The sequence below is a fragment of the Phyllobates terribilis genome, unplaced genomic scaffold (genome assembly GCF_046119375.1).
Source record: "Phyllobates terribilis strain yellow unplaced genomic scaffold, ASM4611937v1 Scaffold_65__1_contigs__length_7625178, whole genome shotgun sequence".
Classification (NCBI taxonomy): Eukaryota; Metazoa; Chordata; class Amphibia; order Anura; family Dendrobatidae; genus Phyllobates; species Phyllobates terribilis.
Window position 1 is genome coordinate 2,178,445 of NW_027362825.1, and position 16,264 is coordinate 2,194,708.

The window sequence follows — 16,264 nt, forward strand, 5'->3', positions numbered from 1 at the left end:
TGGAGGTCAGTATAGATGGACTAATAGAACAAGTCCCACATACAGCTAGAAGCCAAATATTTTTTCAGAGGTAGATGCAGAAAAAAATTATATTCAGTTTGCAACCTGATGGAGGTCAGTATAGATGGACTAATAGAACAAGTCCCACACACTGCTAGAAGGCCAAATATTTTTTCAGAGGTAGATGCAGACAAAAAATTATTTTGAATTTGCAACCTGATGGAGGTCAGTATAGATGGACTAATAGAACAAGTCCCACACACTGCTAGAAGGCCAAACATTTTTTCAGAGCTAGATGCAGAAAAAAATTATATTCAATTTGCAACCTGATGGAGGTCAGTATAGATGGACTAATAGAACAAGTCCCACACACAGCTAGAAGGTCAAATATTTTTTCAGAGGTAGATGCAGAAAAAAATTATATTCAGTTTGCAACCTTATGGAGGTCAGTATAGATGGACTAATAGAACAAGTCCCACACACAGCTAGAAGCCCAAATATTTTTTCAGAAGTAGATGCAGAAAAAAATGATATTCAGTTTGCAACCTGATGGAGGTCAGTAGAGATGGACTAATAGAACAAGTCCCACACACAGATAGAAGGCCAAATATTTTTTTAGAGCTAGATGCAGACAAAAATATATTCAGTTTGCAACCTGATGGAGGTCTGTATAGATGGATTAATAGAACAAGTCCCACACACAGCTAGAAGCCCAATATTTTTTCAGAGGTAGATGCAGAAAAAAATATCTTCAGTTTGCAACCTGATGGAGGTCAGTATAGATGGACTAATACAATAAGTCCCACACACAGCTAGATGCCCAATATTTTTTCAGAGGTAGATGCAGAAAAAAATATATTCAGTTTGCAACATCATGGAGGTCTGTATAGATGGATTAATAAAACAAGTCCCACACACAGCTAGAAGCCCAATATTTTTTCAGAGGTAGATGCAGAAAAAAATATATTCAGTATGCAACCTGATGGAGGTCTGTATAGATGGATTAATAGAACAAGTCCCACACAAAGCTAGAAGCCCAATATTTTTTCAGAGGTAGATGCAGAAAAAAATATATTCAGTTTGCAACCTGATGGAGGTCAGTATAGATGGACTAATACAACAAGTCCCACACACTGCTAGAAGCCCAATATTTTTTCAGAGGTAGATGCAGAAAAAAATATATTCAGTTTGCAACCTGATGGAGGTCTGTATAGATGGATTAATAGAACAAGTCCCACACACAGCTAGAAGCCCAATATTTTTTCAGAGGTAGATGCAGAAAAAAATATATTCAGTTTGCAACCTGATGGAGGTCTGTATAGATGGATTAATAGAACAAGTCCCACACACAGCTAGAGGCCCAATATTTTTTCAGAGGTAGATGCAGAAAAAAATATATTCAGTTTGCAACCTGATGGAGGTCTGTATAGATGGATTAATAGAACAAGTCCCACACACAGCTAGAAGCCCAATATTTTTTCAGAGCTAGATGCAGAAAAAAATTTTATTCAATTTGCAACCTGATGGAGGTCAGTATAGATGGACTAATAGAATGATGCTATGCCCAAAAGATTTTACTTCACTAGGTGCAGTAAAAAAATTGGTATTCTATACACAGGTGGCATATCTTGCAACACAGATAGGCTACTCCACTGACTAACACACTCTGCAATAGGCCAAAAAGGATTAGCTTTGCTAGATTCAGCCAAATGCTGTGAAAAAAACTTGCACAGCACTGGCACAGACCTGCCTGGCAAAAACTGATAGGAACTGATGTAACCTAGTCCTGAAACGGACTCCAATTATAATTAGTCTTTACTCCCACAATCTATCTATTTAAGAGCACAGACCTGCCTGATAAAAGTCGTAGGAAATGCTGTAACCTAGTCCTTAAAAGGACTGCAATCACAACTATTCCCTACTCCCAAGCTATCTGTAGATTTGTGCGAAAATTGGCTTGAAATTAACAAGGTATAGCGCACACAGCAACAGCGGTGCCGTCTAACACGCAGCTGCAGCAGTGAGAAAATGGTGGCGACGGGGAAAATGGCTTGGTCTTATAGGGCAAGGACATGTGACATACACTGCCAATGACACATGCCCTTGCTTGTGTGAAAAAAAGCACTTCGCTCCGTGTGTGCGCTGCTGATAGGCTGACAGATTGCACCTCCCCACTGCAAATGCGGGAAAGAGAAAAAAAAATGGAGATCTTCATTGTTCCTGCAGAGATCCATCCCCTGCCCCTCCCCCCACCCCGCTGTACACTCAAACTGCGTATTAACATTAATTTTCATCATTACTGAGAAAAAATCCAGTTATGATTTTGGTGCACGAACAGCTATCGAACATAACCTCGAACAGCCGAATTTTTCTCAAATCGTTCGTGTTCGCCGAACGGCTCGAACACCGCCCAAAACAGCTCGAATTTGAGATTGGCGAGCAGTTCGAGTAGAACAACGCTCATCTCTAGTTGCAGAGTGAAAACACCTGTTGGACAATAATAGTAATTGCTGGGATTGATGAATTCATTGTGAGGAGTAATTTATAAAATGGGATCACTTTGGAGGGGTTTCTGCTGTTTTGGTACTTTTGGAACTCCCCAAATGTCACCCTCAAAATATTCTTGCAAAATCTGCATTCCCAAAACCCAAATAGCGCTCTTACTTTCAAAGCTCTGCTGTGTGACCAAACAGTAGTTTCTGAAGACATATGGGGCATCACCGCATTTCAATGAAATTGTGCAACTTTAGATATTTTCACAAGAAAAACTAAATATATATTGACCTAAATTTACCATTAATGTAAAGTACAATGTGTTACAAAATAACACTATCAGAATCACGGGGATATGTTAAGCATTCCAGTGTTATTGCCACATAAATTGATACATGTCAGATTTAAAAAACGGTGCTTGGTCATGAAGCTCAAAATTGGCTGTAACTAATAGGTTACAAATCAATATTAAAATAAAAGAAATCATGGCATATTTCCTTTCATCACAAGTAATGCTCATCTTTCTACTGCTTAGCTTAGAAAGAGTTAAACTACAAAAGCCAGAAGAAGTCAGGAACAGTTTAAGTCGCTGCGTTCAGGTCACTGTCTCTCCTGGAGGCGTGGGTTCGAATCCCACTTCTGACATTAGCATTTTCTTTCAAAAAATTGTACAGCTTTACTCATTTTACTGATTAGTTGGGGGTCCACTCTATTGGTGGCAATCTCAAATCGAAAACTAAAAGTGATGGTGCTTAGCAAAACCAATTCTCAACGTTGGAACTTTGGCAGTATTCCTGGGGGTCCTTGAGGCAAATCTTAAATGTCCTGTATTTGTGCTTTCACAAAAGACTTCTGGGAACATCAAATAGTTTCTTTGTGCATATGCTAGTTGTTGCTTTGGCATCGGAAAAATACTGTGGATAGGAAAATGGGAGGGACTATTTCATCTCTATGTGTTCTCTGTCCCTATTAGGGCAGAGAGTGAACCTCCTAAGGTGCTGTCGTGGAAGATTCCTAGAAACCGAATTACCAGTAAGTCTAATTTCAGATTTTTTTACCTCAGGCATCAATAGACTATATATATACTTAATAAACAAAAGCTAAAAGAGCAGATGAACATAGTTTAACAAGTCTGAAATGCGCATGTGATACTGACATCAAAGTTTCACCACAATTTGGGACAAATGTTTTCACTTTCAACATTAACAATCAGTAGAATATTTTCTCTAAATTTGCATCTCCTTTCTTCACTCCAATTGTTTGCACCTAAGAAAAAAATAAAGCTTGATGCAACATTATGCTTACAAATTGTGTTTTATGCTCAATCATCACCTGTCCTACAGAGACACAGTCAGAATTACCCTGGCGAATTGAGTAAATTTGAAAATGTAAAAAAAATGCAGAATTGCTGTTTTTTCTATTCATTCACAAAGAATTAATGTAAGTTCTTAAATATGTACGCAAAATAGCGGGACTTTCAAATATAGATAATCTTGCAAAAACAAGTCAAAGTAAAAATAAATACATCCAGTTGTGACATCTACAGTGTGTTGAACATTCCTGAATCTAAATGTGTCCTGCCGAAATAGCTCAGTTGGGAGAGCGTTAGACTGAAGATCTAAAGGTCCCTGGTTCAATTCCGGGTTTCGGCAAAAGTTTTTTTCTTCACCCATTAAATTTTAAGCAGAAAATAAACAAAGCATATGGACTGACTGTTTACAGAGAATATAAAAATCCTAATCATTATAACTATCTACAGGAAATAAAATGATAGAAACTTGAGAACTGAACACTTTTAACTTTTGAGGAAAATAATATTTTTTGTAATTTTTCCTTCATTCTGGACGTCATCACTTTGTTTTATTTTAGTTTGACTTAGCTGTATGAGGATTTAAAGGAAACCTGATAGCTAATACGGGCAGCATGTATCAGACACTAGCTGAATGATTTCAGACATTTATGTTTGACTATGAATCGCTGTGGCATTACTGAGACAAATATGCTTAAATAATATGCCAGGAACAAAGATGTTTGGGAAAAAAGCCAGGAAGGCAAAAAACACAAGCCCCAACTCAGGACCGTCATCTTTCATTCTAAAAATAGGGGTTTCCACGTTAATGGTAAGACAAAGAATCCACAGATTTGGCATTTCTGTAGCGAGGAGAGCCCAATTAAAATGTATGGGGTGCTTGTCTCCATTAGCGCAAGCTGGGCACTAAACTGGCTTATTTGCAATTCTGGATGTTGCAGAGTGAAAACACCTGTTGGACAATAATAGTAATTGCTGGTGTTGATGAATTCATTGTGAGGAGTAATTTATAAAATGGGATCACTTTAGAGGGGTTTCTGCTGTTTTGGAACTTTTGGAACTCCGCAAATGTCACCCTCAAAATATTCTTGAAAAATCTGCATTCCCAAAACCCAAATAGCACTCTTACTTTCAAAGCCCTGCTGTGTGACCAAACAGTAGTTTCTGAAGACATATGGGGCATCACCACATTTCAATGAAATTGTGCAACTTTAGATATTTTCACAAGAAAAACTAAATATATATTGACCTAAATTTACCATTAATATAAAGTACAATGTGTTACAAAATAACACTATCAGAATCACGGGGATATGTTAAGCATTCCAGTGTTATTGCCACATAAATTGATACATGTCAAATTTAAAAAACGGTGCTTGGTCATGAAGCTCAAAATTGGCTGTAACTAATAGGTTACAAATCAATATTAAAATAAAAGAAATCATGGCATATTTCCTTTCATCACAAGTAATGCTCATCTTTCTACTGCTTAGCTTAGAAAGAGTTAAATTACAAAAGCAAAAAGAAGTCAGGATGGCCGAGTGGTCTAAGGCGCTGTGTTCAGGTCACTGTCTCTCCTGGAGGCGTGGGTTCAAATCCCACTTCTGACATTAGAATTTTATTTCAAGAAATTGTACAGCTTCACTCCTGTTACTGATTAGTTGGGGGTCCGCTCTATTGGTGGCAATCTCAAATTGATAACTAAAAGTGATGGGGCTTAGCAAAACCAATTCTCAACGTTGGCACTTTGGCAGTATTCCTTGGGGTCTTTGAGGCAAATCTTAAATAGAGATGAGCATTGTTCTACTCGAACTGTTCGCCAATCTCAAATTCGAGCTGTTTTGGGCGGTGTTCGAGCCGTTCGGCGAACACGAACAATTTGAGAAAAATTTGGCTGTTCGAGGTTATGTTCGATAACTGTTCGTGCACCAAAATCATAACTGGAGTTTTTCTCAGTAATGATGAAAATTAATGTTAATACGCAGTTTGAGTGTACAGCGGGGTGGGGGGAGGGGCAGGGGATGGATCTCTGCAGGAACAATGAAGATCTCCATTTTTTTTTTCTCTTTCCCGCATTTACAGTGGGGAGGTGCAATCTGTCAGCCTATCAGCAGCGCACACACGGAGCGAAGTGCTTTTTTTCACACAAGCAAGGGCATGTGTCAATGGCAGTGTATGTCACATGTCTTTGCCCTATAAGACCAAGCCATTTTCCCCGTCGCCACCATTTTCTCACTGCTGCAGCTGCGTGTTAGATGGCACCGCTGTTGCTCTGTGTGCTATACCTTGTTAATTTCAAGCCAATTTTCGCACAAATCTACAGATAGCTTGGGAGTAGGGAATAGTTGTGATTGCAGTCCTTTTAAGGACTAGGTTACAGCATTTCCTACGACTTTTATCAGGCAGGTCTGTGCTCTTAAATAGATAGATTTTGGGAGTAAAGACTAATTGTAATTGGAGTCCTTTACAGGACTAGGTTACATCAGTTCCTATCAGTTTTTGCCAGGCAGGTCTGTGCCAGTGCTGTGCAAGTTTTTTTCACAGCATTTGGCTGAATCTAGCAAAGATAATCCTTTTTGGCTTATTGCAGAGTGTGTTAGTCAGTGGAGTAGCCTATCTGTGTTGCAAGATATACCACCTGTGTATAGAATACCAATTTTTTTACTGCACCTAGTGAAGTAAAATCTTTTGGGCATAGCATCATTCTATTAGTCCATCTATACTGACCTCCATCAGGTTGCAAATTGAATATAATTTTTTTCTGCATCTAGCTCTGAAAAAATATTGGGCTTCTAGCTGTGTGGGACTTGTTGTATTAGTCCATCTATACTGACCTCCATCAGGTTGCAAACTGAATATATTTTTTTCTGCATCTACCTCTGAAAAAATATTGGGCTTCTAGCTGTGTGTGGGACTTGTTCTATTAATCCATCTATACAGACCTCCATCAGGTTGCAAACTGAATATATTTTTTTCTGCATCTACCTCTGAAAAAATATTGGGCTTCTAGCTGTGTGTGGGACTTGTTGTATTAGTCATCTATACTGACCTCCATCAGGTTGCAAACTGAATATATTTTTTTCTGCATCTACCTCTGAAAAAATATTGGGCTTCTAGCTGTGTGTGGGACTTGTTCTATTAATCCATCTATACAGACCTCCATAAGGTTGCAAACTGAATATATTTTTTTCTGCATCTACCTATGAAAAAATATTGGGCTTCTAGCTGTGTGTGGGACTTGTTGTATTAGTCCATCTATACTGACCTCCATCAGGTTGCAAACTGAATATAATTTTTTTCTGCATCTAGCTCTGAAAAAATATTTGGCCTTCTAGCAGTGTGTGGGACTTTCTCTATTAGTCCATCTATACTGACCTCCATCAGGTTGCAAATTAAAAATAATTTTTATCTGCATCTACAGTACCTCTGAAAAAATATTTGGGCTTCTAGCTGTGTGTGGGACTTGTTCTACTAGTCCATCTATACTGACCTCCATCAGGTTGCAAATTGAATATAATTTTTATCTGCATCTAGCTCTGAAAAAATGTTTGGCCCTCTAGCAGTGTGTGGGACTTTCTCTATTAGTCCATCTATACTGACCTCCATCAGGTTGCAAATTGAATATAATTTTTATCTGCATCTAGCTCTGAAAAAATATTTGGCCTTCTAGCAGTGTGTGGGACTTTCTCTATTAGTCCATCTATAATGACCTCCATCAGGTTGCAAATTAAAAATAATTTTTATCTGCATCTACCTCTGAAAAAATATTTGGGCTTCTAGCTGTGTGTGGGACTTGTTCTATTACTCCATCTATACTGACCTCCATCAGGTTGCAAACTGAATATATTTTTTTCTGCATCTACCTCTGAAAAAATATTGGGCTTCTAGCTGTGTGTAGGACTTGTTGTATTAGTCCATCTATACTGACCTCCATCAGGTTGCAAATTAAAAATAATTTTTATCTGCATCTACAGTACCTCTGAAAAAATATTTGGGCTTCTAGCTGTGTGTGGGACTTGTTCTATTAGTCCATCTATACTGACCTCCAACAGGTTGCAAATTGAATATAATTTTTATCTGCATCTAGCTCTGAAAAAATATTTGGCTTTCTAGCAGTGTGTGGGACTTTCTCTATTAGTCCATCTATACTGACCTCCATCAGGTTGCAAATTAAAAATAATTTTTATCTGCATCTAGCTCTGAAAAAATATTTGGCCTTCTAGCAGTGTGTGGGACTTTCTCTATTAGTCCATCTATACTGACCTCCATCAGGTTGCAAATTAAAAATAATTTTTATCTGCATCTACCTCTGAAAAAATATTTGGGCTTCTAGCTGTGTGTGTGACTTGTTCTATTACTCCATCTATACTGACCTCCATCAGGTTGCAAACTGAATATATTTTTTTCTGCATCTACCTCTGAAAAAATATTGGGCTTCTAGCTGTGTGTGGGACTTGTTCTATTAGTCCATCTATACTGACCTCCATCAGGTTGCAAATTAAAAAGAATTTTTATCTGCATCTAGCTCTGAAAAAATATTTGGCCTTCTAGCAGTGTGTGGGACTTTCTCTATTAGTCCATCTATACTGACCTCCATCAGGTGGCAAATTAAAAATAATTTTTATCTGCATCTACAGTACCTCTGAAAAAATATTTGGGCTTCTAGCTGTGTGTGGGACTTGTTCTATTAGTCCATCTATACTGACCTCCATCAGGTTGCAAATTGAATATAATTTTTATCTGCATCTTGCTCTGAAAAAATATTTGGCCTTCTAGCAGTGTGTGGGACTTTCTCTATTAGTCCATCTATACTGACCTCCATCAGGTTGCAAATTAAAAATAATTTTTATCTGCATCTAGCTCTGAAAAAATATTTGGCCTTCTAGCAGTGTGTGGGACTTTCTCTATTAGTCCATCTATACTGACCTCCATCAGGTTGCAAATTAAAAATAATTTTTATCTGCATCTACAGTACCTCTGAAAAAATATTTGGGCTTCTAGCTGTTTGTGGGACTTGTTCTATTAGTCCATCTATACTGACCTCCATCAGGTTGCAAATTGAATATAATTTTTATCTGCATCTAGCTCTGAAAAAATATTTGGCCTTCTAGCAGTGTGTGGGACTTTCTCTATTAGTCCATCTATACTGACCTCCATCAGGTTGCAAATTGAATATAATTTTTATCTGCATCTAGCTCTGAAAAAATATTTGGCCTTCTAGCAGTGTTTGGGACTTTCTCTATTAGTCCATCTATACTGACCTCCATCAGGTTGCAAATTAAAAATAATTTTTATCTGCATTTACCTCTGAAAAAATATTTGGGCTTCTAGCTGTGTGTGTGACTTGTTCTATTACTCCATCTATACTGACCTCCATCAGGTTGCAAACTGAATATATTTTTTTCTGCATCTACCTCTGAAAAAATATTGGGCTTCTAGCAGTGTGTGGGACTTGTTCTATTAGTCCATCTATACTGACCTCCATCAGGTTGCAAATTAAAAATAATTTTTATCTGCATCTAGCTCTGAAAAAATATTTGGCCTTCTAGCAGTGTGTGGGACTTTCTCTATTAGTCCATCTATACTGACCTCCATCAGGTTGCAAATTAAAAATAATTTTTATCTGCATCTACAGTACCTCTGAAAAAATATTTGGGCTTCTAGCTGTGTGTGGGACTTGTTCTATTAGTTCATCTATACTGACCTCCATCAGGTTGCAAATTGAATATAATTTTTATCTGCATCTAGCTCTGAAAAAATATTTGGCTTTCTAGCAGTGTGTGGGACTTTCTCTATTAGTCCATGTATACTGACCTCCATCAGGTTGCAAATTGAATATAATTTTTATCTGCATATAGCTCTGAAAAAATATTTGGCCTTCTAGCAGTGTGTGGGACTTTCTCTATTAGTCCATCTATAATGACCTCCATCAGGTTGCAAATTAAAAATAATTTTTATCTGCATCTTCCTCTGAAAAAATATTTGGGCTTCTAGCTGTGTGTGGGACTTGTTCTATTAGTCCATCTATACTGACCTCCATCAGGTTGCAAATTGAATATAATTTTTATCTGCATCTAGCTCTGAAAAAATATTTGGCTTTCTAGCAGTGTGTGGGACTTTCTCTATTAGTCCATGTATACTGACCTCCATCAGGTTGCAAATTGAATATAATTTTTATCTGCATATAGCTCTGAAAAAATATTTGGCCTTCTAGCAGTGTGTGGGACTTTCTCTATTAGTCCATCTATAATGACCTCCATCAGGTTGCAAATTAAAAATAATTTTTATCTGCATCTTCCTCTGAAAAAATATTTGGGCTTCTAGCTGTGTGTGGGACTTGTTCTATTACTCCATCTATACTGACCTCCATCAGGTTGCAAACTGAATATATTTTTTTCTGCATCTACCTCTGAAAAAATATTGGGCTTCTAGCTGTGTGTAGGACTTGTTGTATTAGTCCATCTATACTGACCTCCATCAGGTTGCAAATTAAAAATAATTTTTATCTGCATCTACAGTACCTCTGAAAAAATATTTGGGCTTCTAGCTGTGTGTGGGACTTGTTCTATTAGTCCATCTATACTGACCTCCAACAGGTTGCAAATTGAATATAATTTTTATCTGCATCTAGCTCTGAAAAAATATTTGGCCTTCTAGCAGTGTGTGGGACTTTCTCTATTAGTCCATCTATACTGACCTCCATCAGGTTGCAAATTAAAAATAATTTTTATCTGCATCTAGCTCTGAAAAAATATTTGGCCTTCTAGCAGTGTGTGGGACTTTCTCTATTAGTCCATCTATACTGACCTCCATCAGGTTGCAAATTAAAAATAATTTTTATCTGCATCTACAGTACCTCTGAAAAAATATTTGGGCTTCTAGCTGTGTGTGGGACTTGTTCTATTAGTCCATCTATACTGACCTCCATCAGGTTGCAAATTGAATATAATGTTTATCTGCATCTAGCTCTGAAAAAATATTTGGCCTTCTAGCAGTGTGTGGGACTTTCTCTATTAGTCCATCTATACTGACCTCCATCAGGTTGCAAATTGAATATAATTTTTATCTGCATCTAGCTCTGAAAAAATATTTGGCCTTCTAGCAGTGTTTGGGACTTTCTCTATTAGTCCATCTATACTGACCTCCATCAGGTTGCAAATTAAAAATAATTTTTATCTGCATCTACCTCTGAAAAAATATTTGGGCTTCTAGCTGTGTGTGTGACTTGTTCTATTACTCGATCTATACTGACCTCCATCAGGTTGCAAACTGAATATATTTTTTTCTGCATCTACCTCTGAAAAAATATTGGGCTTCTAGCTGTGTGTGGGACTTGTTCTATTAGTCCATCTATACTGACCTCCATCAGGTTGCAAATTAAAAATAATTTTTATCTGCATCTAGCTCTGAAAAAATATTTGGCCTTCTAGCAGTGTGTGGGACTTTCTCTATTAGTCCATCTATACTGACCTCCATCAGGTTGCAAATTAAAAATACTTTTTATCTGCATCGACAGTACCTCTGAAAAAATATTTGGGCTTCTAGCTGTGTGTGGGACTTGTTCTATTAGTCCATCTATACTGACCTCCATCAGGTTGCAAATTGAATATAATTTTTATCTGCATCTAGCTCTGAAAAAATATTTGGCCTCCTAGCAGTGTGTGGGATTTTCTCTATTAGTCCATCTATACTGACCTCCATCAGGTTGCAAATTAAAAATAATTTTTATCTGCATCTAGCTCTGAAAAAATATTTGGCCTTCTAGCAGTGTGTGGGACTTTCTCTAATAGTCCATCTATACTGACCTCCATCAGGTTGCAAATTAAAAATAATTTTTATCTGCATCTACAGTACCTCTGAAAAAATATTTGGGCTTCTAGCTGTGTGTGGGACTTGTTCTATTACTCCATCTATACTGACCTCCATCAGGCTGCAAACTGAATATATTTTTTTCTGCATCTACCTCTGAAAAAATATTGGGCTTCTAGCTGTGGTGGGACTTGTTGTATTAGTCCATCTATACTGACCTCCATCAGGTTGCAAATTAAAAATAATTTTTATCTGCATCTAGCTCTGAAAAAATATTTGGCCTTCTAGCACTGTGTGGGACTTTCTCTATTAGTCCATCTATACTGACCTCCATCAGGTTGCAAATTAAAAATAATTTTTATCTGCATCTACCTCTGAAAAAATATTTGGGCTTCTAGCTGTGTGTGGGACTTGTTCTATTACTCCATCTATACTGACCTCCATCAGGCTGCAAACTGAATATATTTTTTTCTGCATCTACCTCTGAAAAAATATTGGGCTTCTAGCTGTGGTGGGACTTGTTGTATTAGTCCATCTATACTGACCTCCATCAGGTTGCAAATTAAAAATAATTTTTATCTGCATCTAGCTCTGAAAAAATATTTGGCCTTCTAGCAGTGTGTGGGACTTTCTCTATTAGTCCATATATACTGACCTCCATCAGGTTGCAAATTAAAAATAATTTTTATCTGCATCTACAGTACCTCTGAAAAAATATTTGGGCTTCTAGCTGTGTGTGGGACTTGTTCTATTAGTCCATCTATACTGACCTCCATCAGGTTGCAAATTGAATATAATTTTTATCTGCATCTATGTCACGGTTGTGTTGCCACGAAGATCGTCACGAGTACACAGCCTGACTTCTCGCAGCTGACTTGTTGGTGCTTTGTGTTTTCTCGGCAGTGTAGGAGTTAATTCTCTCTCTCTCTGGGCTAGCTGAGGTCCAGCCTCGCCCAGCTGCAATCAATGCTTCTTTAGTGAGACTCCTTTATATTCCTGCAGGTCTGTTTGGGAGGTGTCGGTGAAAGCTTTTCATTCAGACTTACAGAGCGGATCGTGGTGTTTGGAGTTGCTGAGATAAGTGTATTTGGAAGTGTTTTTTCCCTTTCCTCGCTTTATCATTTATCTCCTTTCCCGTTGGTGTTCCCTCTGTTGTAGTTGTGTAGAAGTTGTATGCAAGGTGGTTTTGGTTTTTCCCTTGTACTGTCTCGTTCGTCTAAATACTGTGTGTGGGCATATTATATCTGGTTCCCAATTGTTGTGATCGGGGTCCTTCTCAGGACTAGATTACTTTGGTGCAGGGATCCTCAGGAGGTAGGGGTTACGCTGGCGGCCTGGACCTCTGTACCTTTAACAGTACCTCCAGGTTAGGGATTAGTCAGGGCCCCAGCTTAGGGTCAGCTTAGGCCCCCTACCTCCAGTATTCTGTGACAGTGTGACAATCTAGCTCTGAAAAAATATTTGGCCTTCTAGCAGTGTGTGGGACTTTCTCTATTAGTCCATCTATACTGACCTCCATCAGGTTGCAAATTGAATATAATTTTTATCTGCATCTAGCTCTGAAAAAATATTTGGCCTTCTAGCAGTGTTTGGGACTTTCTCTATTAGTCCATCTATACTGACCTCCATCAGGTTGCAAACTGAATATATTTTTTTCTGCATCTACCTCTGAAAAAATATTGGGCTTCTAGCTGTGTGTGGGACTTGTTCTATTAGTCCATCTATACTGACCTCCATCAGGTTGCAAATTAAAAATAATTTTTATCTGCATCTAGCTCTGAAAAAATATTTGGCCTTCTAGCAGTGTGTGGGACTTTCTCTATTAGTCCATCTATACTGACCTCCATCAGGTTGCAAATTAAAAATAATTTTTATCTGCATCTACAGTACCTCTGAAAAAATATTTGGGCTTCTAGCTGTGTGTGGGACTTGTTCTATTAGTCCATCTATACTGACCTCCATCAGGTTGCAAATTGAATATAATTTTTATCTGCATCTAGCTCTGAAAAAATATTTGGCTTTCTAGCAGTGTGTGGGACTTTCTCTATTAGTCCATGTATACTGACCTCCATCAGGTTGCAAATTGAATATAATTTTTATCTGCATATAGCTCTGAAAAAATATTTGGCCTTCTAGCAGTGTGTGGGACTTTCTCTATTAGTCCATCTATAATGACCTCCATCAGGTTGCAAATTAAAAATAATTTTTATCTGCATCTACCTCTGAAAAAATATTTGGGCTTCTAGCTGTGTGTGGGACTTGTTCTATTACTCCATCTATACTGACCTCCATCAGGTTGCAAACTGAATATATTTTTTTCTGCATCTACCTCTGAAAAAATATTGGGCTTCTAGCTGTGTGTAGGACTTGTTGTATTAGTCCATCTATACTGACCTCCATCAGGTTGCAAATTAAAAATAATTTTTATCTGCATCTACAGTACCTCTGAAAAAATATTTGGGCTTCTAGCTGTGTGTGGGACTTGTTCTATTAGTCCATCTATACTGACCTCCAACAGGTTGCAAATTGAATATAATTTTTATCTGCATCTAGCTCTGAAAAAATATTTGGCCTTCTAGCAGTGTGTGGGACTTTCTCTATTAGTCCATCTATACTGACCTCCATCAGGTTGCAAATTAAAAATAATTTTTATCTGCATCTAGCTCTGAAAAAATATTTGGCCTTCTAGCAGTGTGTGGGACTTTCTCTATTAGTCCATCTATACTGACCTCCATCAGGTTGCAAATTAAAAATAATTTTTATCTGCATCTAAAGTACCTCTGAAAAAATATTTGGGCTTCTAGCTGTGTGTGGGACTTGTTCTATTAGTCCATCTATACTGACCTCCATCAGGTTGCAAATTGAATATAATTTTTATCTGCATCTAGCTCTGAAAAAATATTTGGCCTTCTAGCAGTGTGTGGGACTTTCTCTATTAGTCCATCTATACTGACCTCCATCAGGTTGCAAATTGAATATAATTTTTATCTGCATCTAGCTCTGAAAAAATATTTGGCCTTCTAGCAGTGTTTGGGACTTTCTCTATTAGTCCATCTATACTGACCTCCATCAGGTTGCAAATTAAAAATAATTTTTATCTGCATCTACCTCTGAAAAAATATTTGGGCTTCTAGCTGTGTGTGTGACTTGTTCTATTACTCGATCTATACTGACCTCCATCAGGTTGCAAACTGAATATATTTTTTTCTGCATCTACCTCTGAAAAAATATTGGGCTTCTAGCTGTGTGTGGGACTTGTTCTATTAGTCCATCTATACTGACCTCCATCAGGTTGCAAATTAAAAATAATTTTTATCTGCATCTAGCTCTGAAAAAATATTTGGCCTTCTAGCAGTGTGTGGGACTTTCTCTATTAGTCCATCTATACTGACCTCCATCAGGTTGCAAATTAAAAATACTTTTTATCTGCATCGACAGTACCTCTGAAAAAATATTTGGGCTTCTAGCTGTGTGTGGGACTTGTTCTATTAGTCCATCTATACTGACCTCCATCAGGTTGCAAATTGAATATAATTTTTATCTGCATCTAGCTCTGAAAAAATATTTGGCCTCCTAGCAGTGTGTGGGATTTTCTCTATTAGTCCATCTATACTGACCTCCATCAGGTTGCAAATTAAAAATAATTTTTATCTGCATCTAGCTCTGAAAAAATATTTGGCCTTCTAGCAGTGTGTGGGACTTTCTCTAATAGTCCATCTATACTGACCTCCATCAGGTTGCAAATTAAAAATAATTTTTATCTGCATCTACAGTACCTCTGAAAAAATATTTGGGCTTCTAGCTGTGTGTGGGACTTGTTCTATTAGTCCATCTATACTGACCTCCATCAGGTTGCAAATTGAAGATAATTTTTATCTGCATCTAGCTCTGAAAAAATATTTGGGCTTCTAGCAGTGTGTGGGACTTTCTCTATTAGTCCATCTATACTGACCTCCATCAGGTTGCAAATTGAATATAATTTTTATCTGCATCTCGCTCTGAAAAAATATTTGGCCTTCTAGCACTGTGTGGGACTTTCTCTATTAGTCCATCTATACTGACCTCCATCAGGTTGCAAATTAAAAATAATTTTTATCTGCATCTACCTCTGAAAAAATATTTGGGCTTCTAGCTGTGTGTGGGACTTGTTCTATTACTCCATCTATACTGACCTCCATCAGGCTGCAAACTGAATATATTTTTTTCTGCATCTACCTCTGAAAAAATATTGGGCTTCTAGCTGTGGTGGGACTTGTTGTATTAGTCCATCTATACTGACCTCCATCAGGTTGCAAATTAAAAATAATTTTTATCTGCATCTAGCTCTGAAAAAAAATTTGGCCTTCTAGCAGTGTGTGGGACTTTCTCTATTAGTCCATCTATACTGACCTCCATCAGGTTGCAAATTAAAAATAATTTTTATCTGCATCTACAGTACCTCTGAAAAAATATTTGGGCTTCTAGCTGTGTGTGGGACTTGTTCTATTAGTCCATCTATACTGACCTCCATCAGGTTGCAAATTGAATATAATTTTTATCTGCATCTAGCTCTGAAAAAATATTTGGCCTTCTAGCAGTGTGTGGGACTTTCTCTATTAGTCCATCTATACTGACCTCCATCAGGTTTCAAATTGAATATAATTTTTATCTGCA

General features: G+C 37.5%; 2 non-coding genes across 2 annotated transcripts; both read left to right on the forward strand.

The window, feature by feature from the left end:
• The first annotated feature begins 4,072 nt into the window (after positions 1-4,072).
• Positions 4,073-4,145, forward strand: TRNAF-GAA (transfer RNA phenylalanine (anticodon GAA)). The gene has a single exon. It is a non-coding gene; the product is annotated as a tRNA-Phe (tRNA).
• Positions 4,146-5,329: 1,184 nt separating this feature from the next.
• TRNAL-CAG (transfer RNA leucine (anticodon CAG)) lies at positions 5,330-5,412 on the forward strand. The gene has a single exon. It is a non-coding gene; the product is annotated as a tRNA-Leu (tRNA).
• The last annotated feature ends 10,852 nt before the right edge of the window (positions 5,413-16,264 follow it).